The sequence below is a fragment of the Panthera onca genome, chromosome X (assembly GCF_046562875.1).
Source record: "Panthera onca isolate mPanOnc1 chromosome X, mPanOnc1 haplotype 2, whole genome shotgun sequence".
Classification (NCBI taxonomy): Eukaryota; Metazoa; Chordata; class Mammalia; order Carnivora; family Felidae; genus Panthera; species Panthera onca.
This window is the reverse complement of record NC_138357.1, coordinates 90026008-90035532: the sequence shown is the minus strand read 5'-3', so window position 1 is coordinate 90035532 and position 9525 is coordinate 90026008.

Genomic DNA, 9525 nt, shown 5'->3' with positions numbered 1-9525 from the left:
ATCCAAGGGCATGGATTCCTTCTTGTTCTTTATTACCCATCTACAATTTTTTTTTTTGGCTTTCAAACTTTCCGTTGGTTCTCATGCTCTGTTTTATTTCCAGCTCTTATGAATGGTTTCCCCACTGTTCTAGGGGACAGGTTATTATTCTTGCACTATTCTCTGTAGGAGCGGAGCCTCCTGCAGTCTGTTGAGAATTGCTGTTTGGTTAATGGCATTTAAGAATTTGATATTTCCAGAAAAATCTTTCTCGATACCGCTGTCTGCCTCCCCCTTGCACCCCGGGTGCCTTTTCTGCATTTCTACTTTGTAGCTTAGAGCCTGTCAGTTGCCACACACTGGCGTTCAAACTTTGTCACAAGGCAGTATTCTATTCATTCCATGTTCGAGGTCTTTCCTCCTCTCCGTGAACCTAGGATTTTGCCCTCCTTCTCCAGCATGTTTTTTCACATAGACTTCAGTCTCTGTTCCATGAGATTTATCCCGAAACTGTGCGCTTAATATAGACATTCTTCAAGAGACCTGAGTCTCTAGATGTAAGAAAATAGCTTCAGTAACTACGTCAGTCAGAGACTAGTCAGTAAAAAGGAAATTACACCAGGGAGTTTAATTAAAGAATTTAACAGTGGGGATTAAATTACAAAGGTGTTAGTAGAGTCCAAAGAGAAAATTGGAAGAGCATCCCTACCGCTGAAGGGACGATGGAAAAGATAATGTGAGTAGAGCCCATGAACCGGGATCACCTTGGGGGTCTGAAATCATGACACAGGCTACCCCCCGACAGCCGGGGCCCTGAAGGGACACAGCCACTGCTGGAGATGCCACTGGAAGCGGAGAGGGAGGGAGGAAGGGAGAGAGGGAGAGGGAACGAAAATGAGCATGGGAGAAATGCACTGCTCTGCCCCTCGTCTTTGTCTACTCTTTTGCTGGGGCCTCCCACAGGTTGAACTTAACCAGAAGCCTGAGGAAGTGTGATTTGCACGGTTCAAACCACCGTGGTACAGAGCACAGCGAGGGAAAAGCGGGGAGTGGGTTGACCAGAAGAATACACAGTGACGGTAATGACTTTGTTGAGGCTACCCCAGCTGTAGATGTTATTATCAAAGGGGAGGAAGCAGATGTCTGTCAGTTGAGGGAGATACCGGGTAGGAAGGCTCCCTTCCCTGTAGAATGGAGTACCTATCGTGTATTGGTCACTGTGGATGAGACCGGAAATAGAATGAGGAATCCCTCCTGCACCTGCAAAACGTATAGCCTAGCAGGAGAGTTAGGCAACTAAAATCTGTAATAAATTGCAATGCATGTGTATATGTGTGTGTGTGTGTGTGTGTGTGTGTGTGTGTGTGTAATGTATATTTACATGACATTTATTATTTATACTTACATTATGCTGTTATATAAATATAGCATATAATATGTTATTACATGTTTATTATAAATAAGGTAGCAAGGCAAGGTGTAGCTAGAGGCGTAATCTGCGGCAGTCTGGGAAGGCTTCCCGGAGGAAGTCACATTTAAGGATGAGTAGGAGTTAGAAACAGAAAGTGGAGGGGGCAGAAGAGGGAAGAGATGAATGCAGACCACAGAATAGCAGGCGTGTGGTGGCCTGAGCGGGGAAGAGAGGAAACGCTGTGACAAAGCAATGGCTATAGGCAGGAGCAGGGGCTGTTGTTGGAGGTGGAGCTGGGAAGCAAGGCCGGGCGAGGTCACAAAGGGCTTTGTAGGCCAAGTGGAGGATTTTAGACATTATCCAAAAGGCAATGGCGGGGAGGGGGTACTGAAGGGATTAATTAGGGAAATAATCAGATTACTGGTTTAGAAAGCTTGCTCAGACCGACAGTGGGGAGAGCAGGTGCAACACTCGAGGTCAAACACTCGAGGTCAAAGAGGACGCAGACGGGAGAAAGTTCTAGAATGTCGAAAGTTTGGGAGTTTCTGGAAATTCTCGGAAGGCCGAAACAGCGGTGTTTCCATTGGAGTTTGGGAAAGGGTGGGAGAAAAAAAAGGTTGATGTTCTTAAGGAAACCTAGTTTGTTCTTTCTTTCGTTCATTCGTTCATTGACTCGTTCCTCCCTCCCTTCCTCTCTGTCTCTCTCTTTCTCTCTTTCTTCCTATTTCTCTTTCTCTCTTTTTTTCCCTTTCTCTATTCAATTGAAGTGTAATTGACATACAATACTATGTTAGTTTCAGGTGTACAAAGTAGGGATTCCACATTTATACACATTGGGATCACCCCGATAAATCTAGCTACCATCTGTCACCATACAAGGTTGCTACATATTACTAACTATATAACCTAATGTTGCACATCCCATCTCTGTGTCTTACTTATTTTACAACTGTAAGCTTGAACTATTTAACCCCTGTTCCCTATTTTGCCATCACCCCCACCTACCCCTGCTCTGGCAACCTTCAGATTCTTCTCTGTATCTATGAATCTGTTTCTGTTTTCCTTTTTCATTCGAAAGATTGGGTGGGAACTCACCAAGAAAAGTGTAGAGTTGATGGAAGGGGTGGGGGTGAGGGTGGCCCAGAATATTTCTCAGGTGGGAAGTTTCCTGAGTATTGGATTTGCACTCGTTCTGCCTCGAGTTGGAGGCACAGAGAGTGCTTGGCTGGTAGGACAAGGGCTTAGCTGGTGGATTTGGGGGTCTGGGAGCCCAGTGGGGCACTTCGTTGGTTCAGGGGCTTGCTTCCATGAAGCATGCCAGTCTGTATGTGGGAAGCTTGATCCCATGGCTTGATCCCTTGGTAGTAGGATCCTGTGAAGGGAGGCTCAGCATTCAGGGCTGTTTGCACTTTCCTAACGGTGTGGCTTCTGTGAAGTCCCAACTATTGGAGAAAACAGCTCACCGTAAACCCAGACAAACAAATACAAACTGACTTTCATGCCCTGATTCTTGTTGAAAGATAAATATGTTTGCAGGAGGAGCTATCATTTGTAAAGAGGACTTCATTGTGCCCGCCCCAAACCCTCTCGTGGTTCTAGAGCTTGAAAGTTTGCCGTGAAGACAGAAGAAAACATTTCGCAAACACAGGTCACTGGGCCATGCAGCAAACTTCCTGATCGTGCTTCGCATTTTTCTTCCCAAGCTCAGAGGCACTGAGAGAAATAGAACAGGCCTCAAGATGGAGCCCTTGAACCACACAGGTTTGAAGCAAAGTCTGAATCTTGGAAACTTGCCAAGTACAGGCAAAGTTGGGAGCCAGTGGTCAAGGCTGGTTGTAATTCTAGCGCAGAAAGCAGAAGATGGGGAGAAGCTGTATTCCCCCGTTCCCGAAGCGTTCAAGGGGCCAGGCTGGCCTTAGGGGCAGTCTGATTCCCAGACTTGGGCTCAAGTTCAGGGTTAAAGTTTCAATCAACAGGATAAATCATTTTATTCGTCTAAGTTTGTTTGTATATTCCACGAACAAAGTCTGCATTTCCCTTTTCTTAAGCCCATCTCAAAGGGTGGAGACCCAGCTTGGAAACTTGGTAATCTTCTCAGAGACCTAAGAAGCTCTCACCCTAAAACGCACACAAAAGGAGCCTCAACCAGGAGGCTACTGCAGTACCCCCAGTGGATATCCTCTCTGGAGGGTGGTGTCTCCTAGAAAGGAAGGCAGCCCTGTGTAAGGGGAGGGAAAGGAGCTAGGGCCACGGAATCGTTGTCCTCCTAATGGTTACTGTCGAAACATCCATTTACGGGCATTCAGGCTGTGCACCGAACAAGGCATCACGTTTAGGGGGGTGGTGTTCACACTGTAGACCTCGGATGCGTATGAAAGCAGGTGGGACCTACCGCAATGGGAAAATAGCCCCCCTACGTTAACCCACACTGGCCAATGCAGCCACGGGCTTATTGGGGCTAATACATGGGCAAGCATGAATTTGTGCACCTGTCTGCAAGGTTGTTCCTATTGCAAGACGGTACCTATTGTCCCCACCCCATAGGACCCTGATACGCTTGCCCTTCCTGCTTTGGTGGAGGATGTAGGGGGCATGGGCTGCTATTATGAGGGGCCCACATGACCCAGGGAAGCAGTTAAGAGTGGGGGTTCCTGGACGGCGGCTCAGACAGTGCAGTATCTTCGACCAATTCCTCGCAGGCTTCTGGTGGTCTAGCCAGTGGCTTAGAAAAGGATCCTTGGAACTGTCATTGGGACAATTTTCAGCTGGATGACAGTGTACCTCTCAACATCCCCCCTCACTCCTTCCCCTCTCTCTCTTTATAAGGAGACCATGGTCCACACAAAAGGTTGCACGCCACACTTTCTCCGGCCAGCTGTGTAAGCTTGTTCAACTTGGCTATTACCAAGAGACCTGGGGTCCGTCATGTTATCTATAACACCGATTCTTATTTGCTGATAGTCATACTTGCTAATTATATTTAGTAGCGCTTTTAAAAAAAAATATATTTATTTATTTTGAGAGACAGTGAGTGCGAGCAGGAGAGGGTCAGAGAGAGACGGAGGGAGAGAGACAATCCCAAGCAGACTCTGAGCTGTCCGCACAGAGCCAGAGCGGGGGCTCGATCTCACAAACTGTGAGATCATGACCTGAGCCGAGATCAAGAGTTGGAGCCTTAACTGACTGAGCCACCCAGGTGTCCCACGTTTTATTTTTTAAATTTTATTTTAGAGAGAGGGCACACAAGCAGGGGAGAGGGGCAGAGGGGGAGAGAGAGAATCTCGAGCAGGCTCCATGCTCAGAATGGATCCTGACACGGGGCTTGATCCCATGACCCAGGGATCATGACTTGAGCCAAAATCAAGAGTCGACCACTCAACGAACTGGGACACCCAAGTACCCCTTTCGTAGTGCTTTGTACTTTTCATTCCTCATGTCAGTTTCTGCCCTGCAGTCCATATTTTTTCTCTTCTCCATGCTTCTTTTCTTGTCTTGTTCATTTCCCCCCTCTCTCCATGTTTTCCTTCCCAGCCACTTTTTTCTTTCAGCTTTATTCCCTCCTCTAAACCCTCACAGGTAACCCCTTCACTTTCCCTTTATTCATTCACTCCATTTCTCCCAGTGACATTGGAGTCGGCACTGAGAAATGGAAGGTCGCAGTGGTGGTCGTGGGTGCTAGGAATCTATTTGGTACAAGCCAGGTCTTGCAAATGTTCATTTCACATTGCATCCTTAAAACAAACAGTAATGGAGTCCAGAGAAGCCACCATGATGGATCTAGATGTATAGACAGCAGGTAAATTCCCTCTGGAGCTGGAGCTGTGAATTTAGATCTTGTTTGGGTTTAAATTCAAGTTCATGGCTCATTTCCCCCTTGAAATGATGATGACAGAGGAGTCATGGAGTCTCTTTATAGCTAGTCTAATGGTCTTGACCTTTTTGAGGGTCAGGGTCTCCGTTGAGAATCTGTTGGAATTTTTGGACCCTCTTCTCAGAAAAATGCACATGAGCTCAAATTTTTGCTTACAATGTCTGCTCTGTGAGGTCGTTGGTTTTTGATAAGTTACAAGGTTGTGAATTGAGGCAGAATTTCATACTTCTATAGCAGAGCTACAGACTATGGTAAGAAGTTTCTACATTGAGGAGATACTGGTCAGGTTCTGCCTGCCCTATGAGTTGCCTACTCTCAATGAAGACAAGGACCTTTCACGTTTCAGAGTCCGTATTTTCCTGGCCTGTTGAAAACCTGGAGGTTTTAACTGCATAAGCTTCCAGCTGGGAAGGAAGCTGAATGGAATACTCATCATGACATCTGATGCTTCCTGCTTTAGTCAGCTTTAGATTAATATGTATTTTTGGGGAGGAGTGGAATAAGGAGGTCACTTTCTTTGTCCAAACTTTCTGACTCAAGGTGGCTTTTTCCACATGAAAAATAAATGTGGGAGGGAAGAATCCCATTTATCCACTTTGGAAAATAATTTATTCCAGCGGTTTGAACTCTGGGATGCATTTTATTTAATCAGCATGGCCCCATGAATTATCATCTTGTGCTTTTCTGTTAGCGGTGGCCCTTATGTCTTGCTTGCATCTGTATTGTAAATTTAACGCTTTCCAATGAATTAGTTTTTCTTCTCTCATCCCAAGAGGTCTTCCAGGTTTATAAGCAGAATCAGATTTGCAAGAGCAATTTACTCCTTTCTCTGTTCCACTAGATGTTGTTTGGAATGGCCTTGTGTCAATAAATTTAATTAATAGGGACGAAGAGTAATTTTTGTGTGAAACCTTGGTTCAAAGAGGAGGGAACTAAAAAGAACGAGACAAGCCCCTTGCTATACCTAGTGGGTGTGTGTGTGTGTGTGTGTGCGCGTGTGTGCACAAATAGGAAAATTACCAAGAAGAGGAGAAAGTCACTGGGTCTAGAGACTTGTCCCTATGCTGGCAGATAGAGATCTGATGTTCCGAGTCCGAAAGGGTTGGGCGAAAGCCAAAAGTGCTGGGAAATCTCAGTTTTACAGCTAAAGACACTCAGGATGTGAGATTGATGGTTGTACCAGTAACTTCTGACTCACTTGTCGATGGCAGAGATTTCTATTGCTCTCCTGGCTGGGAACGCAGCAGGACTGGGTGGAGGTCTCTCAAGCTCACACTGGGCAGTGCTGAGGAAGGCAGAAGGAGACAGTGGCTAATACCATTAAGGGACTTGGAGAAGAGCGCAGGAGGGAGGAGCAGGTGCGAGGGGAAATTGTGAGTTGCACACAGCACATTTTCTTAAAATTTACAAGTGGTAGATTATTCATGCTTCACCAAGAAGAATGTAATCTCCTAGAACTTGGTACGATTGCCGTCGGTTATTGTCATCCAAACAGTGATTATTTTCTCCCTGTAGCTGGCTACCAACGTGGCATGGGGTCTTAGTGAATCAGTGTTTGTGTCAGTGTCATGATTACAAGCCAGTGTCATGTGAATCATGCTGAGTATAGGAAGCAGGGTGAAGAACGACCTTCTCAGCTAACAGCACAACTTTGGGGTCTGAGACATTTGGAGACAGAGATTTCCAGAAGATTCCTGGCTAACAAAGATGCTACCATGCCTTTGGGAGGTTGTTGGTTCTGGTAGAATATTTCTCTCCAAAAATGGTTCCAGTAATAGGTACCTGCCTTTGGGGTAGAAGCAAAGAGTAAGGATAGACCTTCTCATAATAATAATAATAATAATAATAATAATAGCTGCCACATACTAGGTCCCAAGCATTGAAGTAGGGATAGTCTTATTTGGACAGAAGAAATGGGAACCCAAAGACTATGAATGGACAAGGAAGGAGAAACAGGAAAGCCGGACTCAAAGTCCTGTAGATCTGGCTAATGTGATCAGTATCCCAGTGTAAATGTCTTGTCTAGGACCATCCTCTCCCTAGGGTCATGGAGTCAGATTACAATGAAGGATGCTGCCTTTACATTCTCCCCAGGGTCTCTGTGTTTTTCTGACTACAGAGTGGGAGAGACCAAAACACCGAGTGTTGTCATCACTTCTGAACTCAAGAAAACTCATTAGCTCAAAACAGTGGGAATAGCAAGTCTCCCTTTCTCTTCCCCAATCCGCTTCTCTCCTGCTTCGTTTGTTTCAGGAAACAAGAAACGCAAGGAGGACCTCATGTGACAGCTCCCAGCAGGACACCTTACCGGTCACTCTTTTTTTTTTTTTTTTAATAACTTATTGTCCCAACAGGAATGTGTGTGTGTGTGTGTGTGTGTGTGTGTGTGTGTGTGTGTGTGTTTTAACCTAAACATTGGGACAGTTGTTTTTTAAAAAAAGATTTTATGGGGTGCCTGGGTGGCTCAGTTGTTTACGTGTCTGACTTTGGCTCAGGTCATGATCTCATGGTTTGTGGGTTCGAGCCCCACATGGGGCTCCGTGCTGACAGCTCAGAGCCTGGAGCCTGCCTCAGATTCTGTGTCTCCCTCTCTCTCTGCCCCTCCCCCACTTGTGCTCCGTCTCTCTCTGTCTCTCAAAAATAAACAAATGTAAAACCATAAAAATAAAAAAGGATTTTATTTTTGAGATAAGCGTGTATTCACACGCAGTGGGAAGAAATAATATAGAGACATCCTTTTATCCTTCACCCAGGTTCCCCCAGTGGGAACATCTTGCGTAACTATGGTACAATATCACAACCAAGACATTGGTGTTGATACAATCAACCTTCCTTATTCAGGTCTCACGAGTTTTATGCACCTGCCTGTGTGTGTGTGTGTGTGTGTGTGCGCATGCGTGCGTGTGTTTTGCTCTAGGCAATTTTCTCAAATATGTAGAATACTGTGACCAGCACCACAATTAAGATACAGAAGAGCTCCATCACAAGGATGCCTTTGTACTGCCCTTTACTCTCCCCTCATCTCTCCATCCAAGTCCCGGCAATCAGTAATCTCCATCTCTCTAATTTTGTCATCTCAAAACTGTTCTATAAATGGAACCCTGCAGGGTATAACCTTTTGGAATTGCCTCCCCCTCCCACCCTCCGCATAATTTCCTTGAGAACCATTAAGATTATGGCAGGTATGAGTAGTTTTTTCTTCTTTATACCATTCCACAGTGGAAATGTACCGCATTTTGTTTATTCGCCGATCAGTTGACGAACGTCGAGTTGTTTCCAGCTTCGGGCTATTATGAATAAGGATGCGACGGTTATTTGAGTACAAGGCTTTGTGTGGACGTAAGTTTTCATTTCTCTGGGAAGAATGCCCAAGAATGTAAGATCTGGGTTGGAGAGGAAGCGTGTGTTTCGGTTTAAAGAAATTACCGCACTCTTTTCCAGAGTGCCCGTACTAGCTTACATTCCCACCAGTGGTGTATGAGACAGCCACTTTCTGTTTTGTGTCCAACATTTGATATCATCACTAGTTTTTATTTGAACGATTCTACCGGATAGGTAGTGATAAGCCACGCCATCTTGCTCACAGCCACGATTGTTTTGTGGTGAGTGGGATCACCTTGCCACCCAAAACGTGTTCAGATGTTGAGACTGACGACGCCACACACACACACACACACACACACACACACACACACACGGTTAGAAAGCATGAAAAGAGCTCACAAAGTCGGACTTTCGGTGTGGAGAGTACAGCAGGTAGCCAAGCCAGTCCAAAATGGCTTGAGTGAAGGGAACGACAAGAGGCTCTGGATTTTACTATGATTAGGGGGTGGGGCGAGGGTGAGAATTCCCAGGTGTGGGCAGGTTTTCACCTTTCCTGGAGGTCCCAAGGGAGGGAGTGTCCAGGCTTCCTTATCGGATGCAGGCAGGGCAAGAGAGGAAAAGGGATAGGCGATGCGTGAAAGCTGTTGGCACGAAAGCATCAGAAGTGGATTCAGACACTTTCTTACAAATTGCTTTCGAAGCTTTCTCAAAGATCAGTTGGGCATTTTCGTGTTGGTCTAGTTCCGGTTTCTCTATTCTTTCCCATTGACCTATGTGTCTGGGCCTCCGCCAAAACTACCATGTCTTGACGACTGTAGCTGTAGAGTAAGTCTTACCATGGGGTAGAGTGGTTCTACCCACTTTATTCTTCCTTTCCAAGATTGTTTTAGTCATTCTTGCTTCTGTGTCATTCCATATAAGCTTAGAATACGCTTCTCTA